The following is a 19,203-nucleotide window of genomic DNA, read 5'->3' on the forward strand; positions in this document are numbered from 1 at the left end:
TCCCGCTCTCTGATCTCCTGCCAGTACCTCTGGTGGCTGAATGCAATGGGAGAATGGCTCAGGGGGAACCAAAGAACCATCAAGTCAGATAGATTTTTTTTCCTGGTCACTTTCTGCTCCTCTGGTTCACACAGATATCCAGAAAAGCAGGGAGCCTTAGTAAGCACATCTTAGAATTTGTTATGCATGTTGAGAGAGTTGGGAAGGATGCTTTCCCATGAGAACTACCTGTTGGCACTGAGCTTACGGTTTCTACGATTCCCAATCTGGAAGACGAGTATCATGTAGCCTTTTGAGGAGACCTGAGAGAGGATTCATTTCAGTCACGTGGCTCTGTGTACCCACTGACCAAGCAGCATCATAGAGAAGTCCTGGCCGTGGATGCCTCAAGGTGACCTGGGCAGAGATGAGAAGCTTGAGTCTTCTGCAAACCAATGAAATGAAAATAACTCATGCTCTGTAAATGCCAACAGAAGAACTAGACTGACAGGAGGTGACCTTGCTGCTTCTCACTCTGAAGGTCAGCAGCTAAATTGGGGGTTCAACCAGTCAAGCTGAAAGTTAGGTTCCTTCTCAGAACCTATCTCTCTGCCACTCCGTGGATGGCAAGACTCAGCCCAATGCAAATGTGGGGAAAGCAGGCCTGGGGAGAACTGGTGGTGGGACCAGAAGGCAGAAAGGTCTATCAATGGCCTGAAGGTACTTTGATGATGCCCTGGTAACAACCTGTGTCCTCTGCAGTGGATTTGTTCAGTTGATACCTTCAGAGGATAGAGAAATTCTTGCCTCTTGTCATCCCAGTTGCTTTTGGTTCATTGTGGTTTCTCTGGTTCTCATGCTTCCTGTGACAACGAAAATAGATTAGTGAGTTCTAGGATTTTAAACCTTTGGTTTTAGTTAAACATGATCTGGACTAATATGATAACCCCAGAAAAAGTAGTTATCGAATTCCTACCTGTTCAGGTCATGTCTTCCTAATAAAAATAACAACTATTTCTGTTGATTTCATACTAAGTGATGAAGTAGCACAAGGCCACAATGAGAAAGGCAGCAACTAAAAGAAAGAAAATGTCAAGTAGGGAGGGAGACATGATGTGCTCCCCCATCTTCTGAGTTCCCTGCAGCATCCAAATGAAGATAAGACTGTGTGGTTGAAAATAGAAATAAAAGACCATCAAAATTGTCATGTAAGTCTTTATTAACTAAGAACATAAAGGTAGTGGATCAGATGTTTCCATACTTTCAGGTCAAATAAATTTTGGGGGGAAAAGGAGCATTCAGGTCTTTACCACATTTACGGGCTGAAAAGTTCTCTCAGTGATTTAAGAGGATTTGTTCAAAGTCTGTATTAAGGAGTTAATCCTGTGTTCTGGGGTTCAGATGCTCAATAACTAACCTTAGACCTCAGTATAGATGCCTCAGGGGTAGCCTATGGTAGCAAGAAGGACTTGGGGATAGGATAGAGTCCTTGGAACGAATTCATAGATGCCCCTAGAACACGGCAAAGACATGCCCCTGAGGAATGAGAAACACAGTCACACACTGCTGGCCTCTTCCCTGTCCCAAGGCTTGATGAGTGCCTACAGGATGAGGTTTCCTATGTGTAGTGTTGTTGTGGCTTCTGAGGGTCCCAGGGAGGGGCATAGTGGTCTGACAAATATCAGGAAATCCAGGTTATGCTTATTGTAGGTACAGGTGGCATGAAAAGAAGCCCACAGAGCTGGATGTGGCAAAGATTCTGATTGGTGAACATTTCTGGCCTCCATCTGGGTGGGTAGCAGGTGGTGGAGATCATGAGATGGACCCTGACCAACCACGGCAGGTTGGGGTTGTGGCTAAATGATGTTGGTTTTGCAGGAACATTGCAGGAACCATTTGCAGGTTGGGGTGGTGGGGGAAGGGCCAGAGTGTTGTGGACAACTCATTTGTAATGCGACTCAGGCATACAGTACTATTTCAAAAAGTAATGCATGTTGAAAGTGAAATTTGATTCTCTAAACAATCAACGATCTGACAAACCTTTATCTAAAATGATGAAAAAAGAGAGAAGATGCAAATAACAAAAGTCACATGAAAGTGGGGCTATTACTGCCAACTTTACAGATATAAAAATTATAAGAAAATATTATGAAATACACCAAAAATGAGAAAACCTAGAAGGAAGTGAACAAATTTCTAGAAACACCAACAACTACAAAAAATTGACTCAAGAAGAAATAGAAGTAGAAAATCCAAAAGATCTATAAAAAATAGATTGAACTAATAATGAAAAAACTCCCTCCACCAAAAAAAAAAATATTTTAAATGACAAAATTGTCTTTTAAGTCTTTATTAACTATATATATGTATTATATATATTTATATATATATATATCCTCACTGGTAAGTTCTCTAAACATTTAAAGGAAAATTAAAATTAATACTTCTGAAACTTTTTCCAAAAATAGAGGAAAAGGGAATACTTCCTCACTTATTCTATAAAGCCAGTATTGTTATGAGAGTAAAGCCAGGGAATTACACCAGAAAAATGCTGTAGATCAATATCTTTCATGATAGAGATGCAAAAATTCTCAACAAGTTATTAGCAAACAATCCAACAACACATTAGAAGAATTTTACATGACAACCAAGTGCGATTTATTCAGGGAATGCACATGAGTCAACATACAAAGACCAAGCAATGAAGTATACCACATTAATGAAAAAAGGCAAAATAAAATAATACACCTATGCATAGTCATCTTAGTTGACACAGGAAAATTTTTTTAGAAAAATTCAATATACCTTAAGACAAAAGTACTTGAAAGAAAATGGAATAGAAATGAACTTCCTGAATATAAGATAGAGCATTTGTCAAAATACCACAACTAACATCGTGCTCAGTAACGAAAGAATGAATGATTTCTAAGACCAGGATTAAGACAAGGATGCTCATTTTCAACACTGCTATTTAACATTGTACTAGAAGTTCTAGCCATTGGAATTAGGTAAGGAAAGGAAATCAAAGACATCAAAATGAAAAAAATCAAGAAACAAAACTATATTCCAAGATGACATGATCCTATATATAGAAAATTCCAAATAATCCATTATAATCCTTACTTGAATTAATAAAAAAATTCAGCAAGTTGCAGAGTACAAGATCGACACACAGGAATTGGTTGCATTTCTATACATCAGAAATGAACAATCCAACAAGAAAATTCAGAAAATAGTTTCATTTACAATAGCATCAAATAATAAAATACCTAGGGATAAATTTAACCAAAGAAATGAAAGACTTGTTCACTAAAACTACAAACAAATTCTAAGAGAAAATAAAGAAGATCTAAATAAAGGAAAGATAGCCCATATTCATGGATTGAAAAATTTGGTTTCAAATTACATTACAAATATACAGTAACCAAAATAGTGTGGGACTAGCATACAAATAGATCAATGGGACAGAACTGAGAGTTCAGAAATAAACTCATGCATTCTTTGCTACTGAATGTTCAACAATGGTGTCAAGACTATTAGATGGGGAAAGGAGAGACTCTTTAATAAGTTGTGTGGATATAACTGGATGTATACCTGCAGAAGAGTCAAGTTGGTTGGACCTCTTGCTCACATCATCTACAAAAATTATCTAAAGATGGATCAGTGACCTAAATATGAGAGTTGAGATTTTAAAACTCTTAGATGATAATATAAAGGTAAATCTTCATCATCTTTAATTTAACTATTCATAAATATTCATAAGTATCAAAAATTAAATTATACTTTTATCAAAATTAGAAACTTTGGTGCATTAAAGGACATTATAAGTAAGTAAAAAGGTAATCTATAAGATGAGGAAAATATTTGCAAATCATATATCTGATAAGGGCCTAATATCCAGAATATATAAAGAAGGTCTAGGACTGGGGAATGTAGCTCAGTGAGTACAGCCTCATACTTTACTAGCAAGCTTGAGGTTATGGGTTTGATCCTCAGCACTGCAATAAACAAATAAACAAAAGAATGACTTTCTCTCAACAACCAAGACAAACTAGTTTTAAAATGGTTAAAACACTTAAAAAGACATTTCTCCAAGGAAGAAATGATCAGTAAGCACAGGAAAAGGCAAGTCAACATCATAAGTCATTAGGGAAATGGAAATCAAAACCACAAGATACACTACACCTACTGAGATGATCATAATTTTTTTTAATGGAAAATAAAAAATGTAGAAAGGACTTGAAGAAATTTAAGCTCTATTATGTTGCTAGTGGGAATGTAAAATGATGAAGCAGACTTGAAAACAGTTTGACGGTACCTATAAAAAGCTAAACAGAATTATTATTATATGATCCTACATTTCTAGTTCCAACATAAATCCCAAAGAACTGAAAACAGGTAATCAAATACTTGTATATGAATATTCATAGTAGCACTATTCACAATAGTCAAAATGTAGAAAGAACCCAAATGTTCATTAATGGAGGAATGCATAAGTAAATTGTGGCCTGTGCATACAATTATCCATAAAAAGAAATGAAGTACTGATACATACTGTAATGGGAATGAGCCTTTAAAACACGCTAAGTGAAAGAAGCCAGATCTAAAAGACCACATATTTTATTGCTCCACTTATATGGAGTATTTAGAAAAGGTAAATCCATTATGATGGAGGCTGATTGGTAGTCATGGGGTCTGGGGAGGGAAGAATGGGGAGTAGCTCACTGATGGATGTAGGGCTTTGTTTTGGAGTGATAGAAATGTGTTGGAGGTAGAGCACATTATTGTGAATGCACTAACTGCCATGGAATTGTTCACTTTATGTTGAGTGAATGCCACTTCAAAAAAAACAATCTGTCGATCATAGAAAATCTAAACATTATAGAAAATAAAAATAGAGGCAAACAAAATCATCCATCACTTTGTGACCCCAATTTTGTGACATCTGATCTATTTTCCCTCAACTTATAGATTTGGCTTTTATTAAAAATATTGTTAGACAGCATTTTAGTCTTACCATATGTAAGTTTTTGTACTTGTTTTGTTTTTCTACTAAGGAATTCAAAATTTTTCCATGCTGTAAATTATTCACAAACATAATTTTAATGGCTACATATGGCCCATTATTCTCAGAAGATTGGCAGCCAGATGCAAGGGCATCTCAGCCTTCTCTTGTATCTGGTTTTACTGCCAAGAGAACCAGGAATTTTACTGTGCATGAGGTATTATCATAAGGTCTTATTTTATAACCTGAGGACTCAGGGAAATGTGGCACTAGCTGGGGACTCTTCATAATAGTTTATCATCCTTTCCCCTTGATTCATTAACTTGGCCACTGTTGTGCCCAAAGGCTTGAGATCCCACAAGGACCACCAGAGACCACGATCAATGCAAGAGGCAAAGAGTCATTTATTAGCGAGTTCGAACCCGGTCCTCTGCGTCCTTAATCAACGACGCTAGGAGAGGCCCCGAGCCCTCGTCAGCAGGGTTTTTATAAGGAAAAGCAAGCAGTTTTACAGTGTTCTTCTAATTGGCTAACATTCGAACAGCTAAACCTCCCCTGGTTGGGTCCGGTCAATCTATTTGATTTTCATTGGGTCCGGCCAGAACTGGACGGTCCTAGAGGAAGAAGGGAGGAGGAAAGGGGTGAACTATTCAGGAGCTGAGTCGGGGCTAGGCCCTGCTCTCGTCCTTGACAGATAAGGTCTCCAGGCAACTGCACATTCCTCGGACAAATGTCTCTTAACAACCTTGGTAAGCACAGGGGCCCAGCAGTCCTGTTTGTCCTTGAGACAGTTAGCAGCACAGATACCACCCTGCTCTCAACAGCCACGATTTGCTGGCTTTAAAGTCAGACTGAGCATTGCAATGTGTAATGACTGATCTTTCAAATTTTTCATTGAATTGTCTTCCATATTTTTAAAAATTTTAAAAAAATTTCGTTTGTTCTAATTAACTGTACATAACAGTAGAATGCCTTTATACATTTTGATAGATCATATGTAAATGGAGTATAATGTCTTCCATGCTTGTTAATGACTTTGCACTGACTTTTATTATTCAATCCTTAGATCAATATGGGGGGAGATTAACACTTCGCTTCAAATATGAAAAAAACATGACTAGAAACAGGATGTATGTATTTATCTGTAGAATGTTAATTGGGATCCTAAAGAGTTCTGGAGACTCTTAATAAAATAAAAAGATGCACAACACAGTAAGATGTGTGTACTTAAGGGGGTGAAATCGTGGTAAGCTGGAGAAATGTAAACACAAAGCAACATAAGATAATGGTCACAAATGTAGACTTCTGGCTCTGGAGACCCCACAGAAGGGAGAAGCTATTTATGGGTATTTTCATGGCGTACTCTATGAAAGAAAGGGCATTTGAGAACCTCGAAAGATATAAATCTGTGGAGATGTTGAGGGATCACATCCTAGAGAGAAAATGGCACGAGTGCAGAGTGATGGGATCAAGAGTATGGTGACAGCCTATCACTGAGGATAAGGTTAGAATGCTGGTTTGACCCCTGGAGGTCATGCAAGCTCAGGGGTCTTACACAATGCAGAGGAACAGAAGGTTGAAATGCCCAAACCCACCTTAAGGATGGAAGCTTTGATAAAGCAAACGTGGTGGAGGTGGGTGGGCTGTATTGATTGTTGCCAAAGAAGCTGACTGGGTGATGAGTTGGGAGGTCATTACAAAGTGACCTGGTTTGAGCAGCTGGAGAGAAGGCAGTGGAGGGGAAAGGAAGTGTAGATGTAGATGAGAAACTAAGGGGAAGTGCTTGGAACTATATATATGCTCCTGGTCGGGAGTGGCAGTGAAGATGGTAGACTCAAAATTTTGGTTCTTATTTATCACCTCAACTTGATTAGTCTTCAAATGAGTGTCTAGAGTTTTGCTATTCAAAGTGGGAGTTCAAAGTCTAGCAGCATCAGCATTACTTGAGGCAATTTTAGAAATGCAAATTCGTGGGCTCTACCCCAGCCTCCAGAATCTCAAACTCTTGGGGAAGAACAATTCATATTTTATCATGGTTTCCAGGTGATGGTCTAGAGAAATGGCATTTTCTGTAGAAGAAAAGGTACTAGATACACAGTAAGCACTGGGTAGAGACCAGGTGCTGCCCACTAATGGTGCGGATGGTCAAGTGCAACCAGTTTGGCTTCCCTAGGCAGGCAGGTTCTGAAGACGGTCAGCCCACATTTGAATCCCAGCTCAGCCAGGCCAGCTGCTGGGCAGGCAACTTTGTTTCTCTGAGACTCAGCTTCCTGCCTGAAAGGATCATATATGAGGACTTAGAAAATGGGAGCCCTTCATATTATTACTATTTTCTTGTCTGTACAATTACACAATTAACTCAGCAGTCATTTTCTATTAGCGCATACTGATTATATAGAATAATGGAATTTATTGTGGTATGTTTGAATATACATACAGTTTGATCATATCCATTTGCCTCTACCCTCTCTTAACCTTCTCACAATTCCCTTCCTCTTCTTTATTATTTCCCCAACATCAAAATATAATAATAATAATAAAAAACAAATCAATAAATGGGAAAATGAACTGAACAGACACTTATCCAAGAAGTACAAATGTCCAGTATTTATTTGACAAATAGTTTAACATTTTTAGCCATCAGGGAAATGCAAATGAAAACTACACTGAGAGTTCACCTCATCCCAATCAGAAGGTCCACCATCAACACAAAGAAATACAATAATGCTGGTGAGGTTGTGGGGGAAAAGGAATCCTAACACACTTTGGTGGGAATGTAAATTAGTAGGGCCATTATGGAAATCAGTATAGAGGTTTCTCAAGGAACTAAAAATACAACTGCTATATGATCCTGCCATAACCAATCCTCAGTATTTACTCAAAGGAATTAAAGTCAGCATACTATAGAGATACCTGCATACCTGTGTTTATTGTGGCATAATTTGCAATAGCCGAGTTATGGAATAAATGAGGTACCCATAAATGGATGAAAAAAGAAAATGTGTTATAACTATATCACAAATGTGATATATCTATATCTAGTATATCTAGTACATCTACCTCTGTATTTATAATAAAGACACAAACAGGAATGAAATCATGTCATTGGTAGGAATATGAATAGAACTGGAGATAATCATGTAAAGCAAAATTAGCCAGACTCAGAAGGACAATTAGCATGTTTTTTCTCATATAAAATCTAAAACAAACAAACAACAACAACAAAAGACTAGCTGTCTATATTTCTTAGAATGTTCTAAAAGGACACCATAATTGGCACCATTTTTTCTAGAAGTGATATGACTTGGGGTAGCTATGCTGGTTTCCAAGGCAGAAGACTCAGTTGCCCTGTGGTTTCTGGATTTTCCAGTTACCCCAGTTACCTTCCTTGAACCTCGTATTTGAACTCAGAGGATGGGCATATCAACAACTGACTTTCTATGCTCACAGAGATTTTGAGGGGATTTACCCCATCAACTAAAAATAACAGGATAAAGAATCTTGTAAATTGTGAAATATGTATTAGTATTATTTCTACTATAATAATGAACAAAACAGATATTAGTTCTTGGACCAGTGGTTCTCAGAGCATAGTGCATCACAACCTCAAAATTTCTCATTCTATAGGTCTGGGGTGGACACATCAATACATTTTCAGGCAGTGCTGCTGCTTGGGTACCTGCTTTGAGAGTCAAAGATTTAGGTGTAAACCTAGTACTAAGCAAAGCTCAAGGAAATGTCATCAATTCAGTGTAATGAATCCATCATCTTGGTATGAGTCCAGGGAAAAGAGCACAGGACAGATATCACAAGAGGACCTTTCTAGTCTTATCTCTGACCCTTGTTAGCTCTATGACCCCGGGAGAACTTCAGGGGCCTTTCAGTTCAATGTCCCTCTCTGAGTTGGAAGGAAGGGATAAAGAAGTTTTAAAGAAAACTCCTTTCAGCTCTAATGCTCTTTTAGTCAAGAAATCATCCAGTCTGACATTGTGATACATGCTAGTCATCTCAGTTCCTTGGGAGGCTGAGGCAGGAGGATCATGAGTTCTAGTCAACTGGAGAAACATAATGATAGTCCATCCCAAAACAAAACAAAATAACAACAACACAACTCCCGCCCCAACTCTTCCATGCAGGTTGCTTGAATTCTCAATTGAAAAGTGTGCAGAGAATTATTTTTCTCAGAAGCTGTTTCCCATTAACTGTTTTCTTCCCTTTCTTGATGGAGTAGCCAGGAAAGAGGATCAGCTTCTGGACTTTCTTTGTAAGATAATTTAATTTCCATTCCTCTTTTTCTTTGTAACTATAATTTTACCTTCCTCTTTTGATTTCTTACTCCTAAGCTCTGCCATCTCTGAAATGTTTCAGTTCCCTCTTGTGTATTTTTAGACAAACTATCTATCTTTCAACAGATGTGGCAAGGGTACTTTGCATGGCTCTTTAGGGGCCAGGACCCCAGCAGGAGACCTTTTTTGGGAAAAGATGCAGTAGAGATTCCAAAATTCCTTCTTCATCTTTTCAAGGCTTTTGGTTTGAGGTGCTGGATATTTGGTTTAGCTTATAATCAAGACTGAGTTTTCTTGGGAGATTGTTCATCAAGAGAAGGCGAGGTCATTTTATTCAGCGTTGGTCAGTTTTGCTTAGATACCTGCCAGATAGTTCTTGCCCCCTATTTTTCCTTTCTGATTTTTCAATAGTGTTGCTAATTAGGTTGAAAAATGGTTTCTTCCTTAGCTTCTGAAGTTCATTAACTTTGAAAATATATGAAAAAAATTTTCACACCATGAAAGATCAGGAAGAGAACAAAGATGACTACTTTCACTGGTACTCGTCAATACACTCCTAGAAATCCTAACCAGAGCAATTAGGCAAGAAAATAAAATAAAAGGCATTAAACAGGAAGGGAAGAAGTAAGATGATTTCTCTTTGCAGACGCCATGACCTTTTGTGTAGATTTCACCAAAATATCTCTTGGGATAATAAGTGAATTTGGCAAAGTTTAAAATCCCCACACAAAAATGAGTTGCATTTCTATACACTCAAACAATGAACAACCCCAAAAATGAAATTTAAAAATTCAGCTTACAATAGCACCAAAAGGAATAAAATACTTAAGATAAAGCTAACCAAGGAGACAAAAGACTTATATGTTGAAAACTACAAAAGTTGCTGAAAGAAGTTAAAGGCCTAAATAAATGGAAAGATCCTGCATTTGTGGATCAGAAGACTTGATATTATTTAGATGTCAATACTACCCAATCTACAGATTCAATGCAACTCATGTCAAAATCCTAACATTTTTTTTTTCACAGAAATAGAAAAGGCTCTGCTAAGATTCATAGGAACTCTCAAGGGAATTTGGATAGTTAAAACAATCTTGAAAAATAGCAAAATTAACCAGGTGTGGCAATGTATGTCTGTAATCCCAGCAGTTTGGGAGGCTGAGGCAGGAGAATCGAAAGTTCAAGGACAACCTCAGCAATTTAGCAAGGTCCTAAGCAACTTAGAGAGACTCTGTTGCAAAATGAAAAAAAAAAATAAAAAGGGTTGGGGATGTGGCTCAGCGGTTGAGTGACCTTGGGTTCAATCCCAGGTATCAAAAAACACACAAACAAAAAGCAAACAACAACAATAACAACAAAGTCAATGGGAGGACTCATAATTCCTGATTTCAAAACTTCTTTCAAAGCTATGATAATCAAAACAATGTGCTACTGGTCCAAAGACAGACATAGAGGCCAAAGGACTAGAATAGAAATCCCAGAAATAAACCTTTGCATATGCAGTCAAATGATTTTTGACAAGGGTACCAAGACTATTCAACAGGAACACGAAAGTATTTTTCAACAAATGGTGTTGGTAAAACTGGGCATCCATATACAAAATAGGAAAAAAAAAAAAAAAAGCAAATGATTTAAGAGCTATAACTATAAATCTCTTAGGGGAAAGCTTCATGATATTGCATTGATATGATTTCTTGAATATGACACAAAAAAGGCCAACAAAATATAAAATGGATAGATTACACTTAATTGAAATTAAAACTTTTTTTTAATTAAGGGACACTATGAGAAGGCAACCATGAAAGGGAAGAAAATATTTACAAATCATATATCTGATAAGGGACAAATATCCAAAATATATAAAGAGCTCCCACAACTCAATAGCAACAACAAATGATTTGACTCAAAAATAAACAAAGGACTTGAATAGATATTTCTCCAAAGAAGAAAATGAACAATAGTGCACATGAAATGATGCTCAAATATCATTAATAATTAGGGAAATGTAAATCAAAACCACAATGAGATACCATTTCATGCCCATTAGGAGGGCTATTATCAAGTGAGAGGGGGAACAAACAAAAAGAAATACAGTAAGATTTCGCTTACAAAAGGTACTTAGAGTGATCAGATTCATAGAGGCAAAGTAGAGTGTGATTGCCAGGGCACAGGAGTGGGGATGGGGAATCAGTCTTTAACGGGTACAGTTTCAGTTTTGCAGAATAAAGGGCTCTGGAGATGGGGTGGCAGGGATGGTTGCACAACTTTGTGAATATACTTAATGCCACAGAAGTTTGCATTTAAAAATTGGTTAAGATAGTAAATTTTAGGTCATGTAGATTTTATCACCATAAAAAAGGAAGTCAGACTGAATCTCACCATTTCATGGGAGTCTAAGGTTGGAAGAGATCTTTCTGGAGATGGGGTGCAGCTCACCCATGTTATAGTGGAAAAGACCGAGTTTCTGAGCAATGGCAGAACTTGATGGGGACTGCAGAGCCACCAGAAGTGGAGCCAAACCGTGGCGATTTTCTACTACCCTGACTTGAATACATGTGGTTTCTGCTGCTAGCTTTCTTGCATCTGGCTCCCCAACCTATCCACATCTGCACACATCACACATCCTCTGCAAAACCTCCAGATTGTTTTTGTGGGACTAGAGAGCAGATCTGTCCTCTTTTGATGAAAACCTTCCACATCTGGACCCAGTCCCACCCCGCTGAGTAACACACTCTCACCATTAGTACCTCTGCATCTTGAATTGCTGGGCAGTGAGTGTCTAGAGGACAGGGATTAAATCTCTGATCTCATTTACAAATGTCTGTCAATCATGACTGTTAGCTCCAGTCAAGGAGCTTAACAAAAATACAGACCCTAAGACCTACTGAATCAGAATCCTGTAGAAACATGTTAGCACGTGGGGGCAGGCAGTGAATGAGTAACTGCAGGATTGGCAGGTGTATGTAGGAAAATGCTGGGAGATAAAGCCAGGAAGGATGTTGGCAGCACAGGATGATCTGGTACAGAGGATGGACAATGAACTATGTATTTTAAGGAGTTTAGTTCTGGCAACAAGACACAGTATGAATTGGAGTGAGGTGAGACAGTGTGGGCAGAGGGAAGAGTGAGGGTCTGAACCATTCCATGTCCATATTTCTGGTGCCTCAGTGGTGCCCGGTGCAACAGATACTCACGTAGGAGTGAAGTAGAAAGCCTTTCCTGGGTGTAATCCCTGCTGTGGACAATGAACTTCAGGGGCACTGCAAAATGTTTTTTCACCATTTTCTGGAGTTTGTACTTTTTTTGGGGAACATCTAAGACTGCATTCATTGCACTCTGACTCAGTGGTGCTCTGACGGAGGCGCACACACACACACACACACACACACACACACACTGCTGAGTTCAGCAGATTCCAGTCCCACTTCCCCCACAGCTCTGAGTCAATGGCAGCAAGGGAGGAGTCCTGCTTTTTGTTTAGGTCAGAGAAGAGTTAGAGTTTCAAGGTCAAGGTTGTCGAAAACCAGTGTTTCTCCATTAATGTCATAGGAAGCCCCCTGGACATCTTGGAAAGCTGATTCTGCTTCATTGGTTTAAGGGAGGGGCCTAAGGCTTGCAATTTTATGGTATTTATTTATTGTGCAATGCTGGGCCTCATACTTGGTAAACAAGTGCTCTACCACTGAGCTGCACTCCAAGACCAAGACTCAAATTTTTAATGTGCTCTTGGTTGATGTTGAAGCTGATGGTTTAGGGAACAATCTCAAGTTTTTGCAAACCTTTCCAAATGATGTTCCCAGTGAGCAAAATGATTCAAGACAGGCTAGAAGTTGAGTCTTCTGCAAGTAGCTTCATCTAATTTACCCCAGTGAGCAGAGCAGCGTCATTTACAACAGTGTGACAGGACAAAGGTTGAGAAGCACTTCACTGGAGCATTGGTTATTCAATTTTGTGGAGCATCAGAATCAGTTGGAGAACTGGGTAAAAAAATCTAAGGCCCAGGTCCTATCTTATTTCAAAGAGCATGGACCACCTATGGTTCTGGTACACATGGAAGTCTGAGAATCACTGCATGCACAACTTTAGATGTCCCAGGAGGTAAGCTCTAGGCTGCAGGAATGTAGCAACAAAGTCTCATTTTCTTTCCTTCCTTCAGTCATTCAGCAAACAGTACTTACTATGAGTTAGGTCTTGCTTTTTTTTTTTTTTTTTTTTTTTTTTTTTTTTTTTTTTTTTGCGGTGCTGGAGATCGAACCCAGGGCCTTGTGCTTGCAAAGCAAGCACTCTACCAACTGAGTTACATCCCCAGCCCTAGGTCTTGATTTATGAGCACTGGTGCCATGGTGCACAGAGATAAATCAGACCTGCATTCCTCCCTTAAGAATTTCACAGTTTCCTGTGAGAGACAGATACCAAAACAGTAATTCGAATAATGTCATCAGTACCTGGAGCTCACACTCTCAAAGATGAAACGTGCATGTTAACAATTCACCACATCTTAAGGGAACAGCTATTCTGGGTCAGGTGCTAAGGTGACAGGGATGAATAACAGAGTCAGGATTTCTGACTCCAGAAACTTCTAAGCTAGAAGATAAAAAGAAAATGGAAATAGGGTTCCTGGAATCCTGGATGGTAATAGAGAAGATAAGGACTTTTTTGGTTCATGATTTTTTGGGATCAATACCTGGTGAGTCACCATGGAATTAGGATGGGTTCTCATTCAAAAGAGTTAATTCTCACAAATATTTTTAGGTGTCTCGTTGACAATATTTTCTCCAGCTCCATTCATTATGCCCTATCCATGATCGCAATCCACATTCCACAGGAAAGCAGAGGGGGAGAGTTTTGGTGTATAATCTTGGTGGGAGTTCATTTTTTTTTTTTTTTTTTGGCACCAGGGATTGAATCCAGGAGGACATTTTGTTTGTTTGTTTGTTTGTTTTTACCACTGAGCCACATTTCCAGCATTTCCAGCTCTTTTTATTTATTTATCTATTTTTTATTTTGAGACAAGAGTATCACTAAATTGGTGAGACTGACTTTGAACCTCCTGCCTCAGCCTCCTGAGTTGCTGGGATTATAGGCATGTGCCACCACACCCAACTCATCTTCTCTTGATATTCCATGGCTTATAACACTCTCAGTATTGTTCCCAAACGTTCCAGCTCCAATTCATAATATTTCAAATCTGTGCATGTCCTAAGTCCTACATTACATAGACTTTACACCCCAGACGAGGGAGATGCATGTTCTGCTTTTCTCATTAGAAACCTTCAAACTCACTTCAAGCAACAATGAGTCACCTCCTCTGACCTCCCACTGCTTTGATGTTAAGGCCCAGAAGTACATGGCGGAAATTAGCATTAGGAGAAAGGTTGTGCTGTAGGACTCTGGTGTCCCCAACTGTCACCTCTTCTGTGATGAACCTAGTAAGAAGGTCATCCACCTGAAGTAGAATGTGTTCAGATATCAGCCTTTGATTTGTTTCACCAAACATAATCAGATGTAAAAAAAAAAAAAAAAGGAAGTTATTATATCTAACCTCAAGAATAAGGAACCAGCATATATAACACATTTCATAAAGTATCACTACCAAGCATTGGAAACTTGCTATTTTTATTTTTTAAAAATAATGATAGAATTGTATTTGTGAGCACCAAGGATACTGTTTCATACACACTTTTTGATTTTTCAGTCTTGACGGATTAAAAAATCTGCCATTTCCCCTCAGCCCTATCTTGTACAAAATCCACCATTTCCCTCCTTCTTCCTTCATACCAAAATCGATTTCTCTTCTTGTTATAAAATAATTTGTGAAATTAATGTCATCTCTGTTACTGTAATGGAGCAGTGTGGGGTGAGGACTGAGGGAAGTTCTGTGAGGAGAGGGCTTTTGAGGCTGCCTATTCTTGGAAAGTATATCTTCTGATGAAAGAGGCGGATTCAATAGAACCAGAGGGGCAGCCAACAATGTTAGATTATTTTATTTGAACAATGAAGTCCTGATGCAGGCAAAGGGACACATTGTACTTGATTTATGTTCCTGGTGAGTCACCATGGAATTAGGATGGGTTCTCATTCAAGAGTTAATTCCAATATTTTTAGGTGTTGTTTTCTTTTATGATCTTGTAGGATTTTGTCATCAGGGTAATTGTGAGTCTTATAAAATGAGTTAGAAAGTATTCCCTACTCATCAATTTTATGGAAGATTTCATGAATAACTAGCATAATTTTCTATTTATATGTCTAATAAAATTTACTAGTGAATCCATCTGCCTCTGTAGCTTAATCATGGGAGAATTTTTAGCTGCAGTTTTGTTATAGGTATTGGGCTATTCAATTTATTTCTTTTTGACTGAACTTCGGTTGCCTTGTGTTTTCAGAGAACTTGCTTTATGTAAGCTGTCTAATTTATTGTTATAAAATTATAGTATTCCCTTATACTGTTTATATCTAGAGGATCTGTACTGATGTTTCCTCTCTTATTCTTTGTTTTAAAATAAGGTAAGGGCTGGGGAGATAGCTCAGTTGGTAGAGTGCTTGCCTTGCAAGCCCAAGGCCCTGGGTTCAATCCCCAGCATCGAAAAAAAAAAAATTAAAATAAGGTATACTTTATTAAAATTTAGAACTTCTGTTCATCAAGACAAGTACATCACAAATAAGAGAAGGAAAAGCAAGTCATGGGTCAGAAGATATTTCCAGTATATGTCCAACAAAGAATTTATCTAGAAGATAGCATCCACTCTCAGAAAAAGTAAGCAGAGACAGTCAACATGATTCTTTCAATGGGCCAAAGATGGAACAGGGGCTTTACAGAGAGGAGCTGTCTTTCACCCCCACCAGGTGTGATGAGGCTCACCTCAAGCTCCTTGCAGAGTCAGTGCTGACATCGTGGCAAGTGTGGACCTCCGTTCTTAGTCAGCTGTAACGATGCTGTCCTTCCTTCCCCAAGAGTGGGATCCACGGAGGGTTTGAGGGGAGGCAGCCAACCAGCAGCCTCGTGGCATCAGCAGAGGGTGTAATGAGGCACAGGAACAAGACACTGCCACCTCCCTCCAGGAAAGTCTAGCAGAAACCTGGTAGGAGCTCTTACCTCCACTTGGCAAGTGGAAAGAGATATACCATGCAAACATTAATCAAAAGAAGTACCCACGTCTATCTTAAGATCAGAAAGAGTTCAGAGCAAAACACAATTAATAGGGACCGAGAAGGACATTACAAATGGATAAAAGTTCACTCCGCCAAGAAGACATGGAAATCCTAATATAGAAATATTGAAGCAAAGGCTGAAAGACCTAAAATGAGAAAGATAAGTCTACAATTATAGTTGCAGACTTCAGTATCATCCTCTTGAAAATTGGTATAACAACTAGATATTATATCATAAGATTGAAGAAGAATCTGATAACACCATAACCAAGGGGATCTAAACCACTCCACTGAAACAACAGTAGAACACACATTCTTTTTATGCATCCACAGGGCTCATACTAAGAGAGTCTATATCCTGAGCTACCAAATAGGCCTCAACACTTTAAAAGAGTTGAATTAATAAAGGGTGTTCTCAGACTGCACTGGAATTAAAACAAATAATCAGCAATAGAAAGGTAACAGAAATCTCAACAAACATTTCAGAACTAAACAATACTTCTAAGTAATTCATGCACCAAAAAGGAAACCTCAAGGGAAATTAAAAAAATACACTGAATCAAATGACAAAGAAAATATAAGATACCAAAGTCCATGGGGCAAGGCTAATGCAATGCTGAGAGAGAAATTTATGGCATAAAATATTCACATTACATTTTTATATTGTGTGCATGTATCAATATGTAACAATGAATCCCATAATTATGTGCAATTATAATGCACCAATAAAAATATGGAAAACAATAAAATAATTATTAAAAAAAAGTTGTTGAGACCATTAGGAGGTGGGACCCAGTGGGAGGGAGGGAGGTCACTAAGGGTGTGCCTTTGGAAGGGACTGATGTAGTTCTCATGGGACCTCAGTTTCTCTCTGACTTCCTGTCTCACTGTGTGATCTCTCCTTCTTGCATACACTCTGTCATTGTGATGCCATCTGCTATGAGGTCCTCATCAGAGGCCAAATGGATGGTACCACTCAATCCTGGACTTCAATCTCCAAAACCATGAGCTAAATAAATCTTTCTTTATAAGTTAAAAAAAATGAAAACCAATGATCTTAACTCCCTCAAGAGTTAGAAAATGAAGAGCTAAACGAACCCAAAGTAATAAGAAGTTAGTAAAAATAGAAACAAAAATCAATAAAGTTGAAAAGGTAAAATAAAGAAAAATCAATGAGACAAAAGCTGGATCTTCTAAAAGATCAATATCATTGACAACTTCCATTGAAACTTTTAAAGAGAAAAAACAAAATGTAAATTATCAATATCAGGAACTAAATAAGGGATATCACTACAGAACCTGCAGAAAGCAAAGGTAAAATAAGTAGTATGAAAAATTCTACACACATGAATTTAACAATTTATATGAAACAAATTATTTCTTTGAAAAACACAAATGACTTTAATCACCCAATATGCATAGACAATTTGACTATTATCTATGACTATTAAGGAAATTGAATCATAATTTTAAAAAAATTCCTCCAAAAAGAAATCTGCAGGTACATATGGTTTTATGAGAATTAAAAATATTCTCTCCCAGGAAATAGAAAAGGAGGAAGAATTTACAATTTTCTATAGCTAGAATTACATTAACACCCAAGCCACAGAAAGTCAACACAATAAAAGACAACAATAGGTCAATAGTCCTTGTAAATATGGACATAAAATCCATAATAAAATTTTAACAAAGAGAATGTAGCACTACTTAAAAACAATTGCACACCATGATAAAGTGGGGTTCATTCCAGAGATGCAAGGCTGGTTCAATATTTGAAAATCATTCAAGCTACTCCAACACATAACAGAATAAAGAATAAAAAGCACACAATCATATCAAGTGATGAAGAACAAAGCATTTAACCAAATTCAGTATGCATTAGTGGAAAAAGTTCTCACAACACTAGGAATAGATACAAACTTCCTCAATAGAGAAAGAGCTACTACAAAAACCCTACAGCTAGCATTGTATTTAATGATGAATAACTTAATGCTTTCTGCCTAAAATCAGGAACAAGGCAAGAATGCCTTATTCAGCACTGTATTGCATCTTCTATCTAGTGAAATAAGGCAAGAAAAGGAAATTTAAAAAGATCAAAAAACAAACAAACAAGAAAAAACTATCCCTGTTTGCAGATGACATTATTGTCTGTGTAGAAAATTCTGAAGAATCTATAAAGAACGTTCCTAAAAATATTAAATGAATTCAACAAGGTTTCAGGATACAAGACAAAGAAAGATCAATTGTGTTTGTATATACTAGCAATGAACACACAGACACTGAAATTAAAAACACATAATTGCAGAAAAAAATGTACAGCTATGTGTTAGCCAGCTTTCTGTGGCTATGACAAAATACTTGAGATAATCAGCCTCAAATGAGGAAAGGAAGAAAGATTTATTTTGGCTCATAGTTTCAGAAGCTTCAGTCCACAGTCACTTGGTCCCATCACAATCACTCTGGGCCTGTGGCAAGACACAACATCATGGTGGGGAAACACAAGATGGAGGAAAGTAGTTCACCTCATAGCAGTTGGAAGAAGAGGGTGTGTACTGGGGCCTTGATATACACTTCAAGGGCACAACCCCAATTACCTAACTTTCTTCTTCTAGGCCCCAACTCTTAAAGATTCCACCACCTCCCAAGAGCATCACAGGCTGGCAACCAAGTCTTTAACATACGAACTTTTGAGACATTCCAGATCCAAACTAGCATGCACAGGGTATAAATACTGAAAACTACAAAAGGATGATGAAAGAAATCAAAGAAGCTCTAAATGAATGGAGA

This window comes from Sciurus carolinensis, chromosome 17, assembly GCF_902686445.1.
Source record: "Sciurus carolinensis chromosome 17, mSciCar1.2, whole genome shotgun sequence".
NCBI lineage: Eukaryota > Metazoa > Chordata > Mammalia > Rodentia > Sciuridae > Sciurus > Sciurus carolinensis.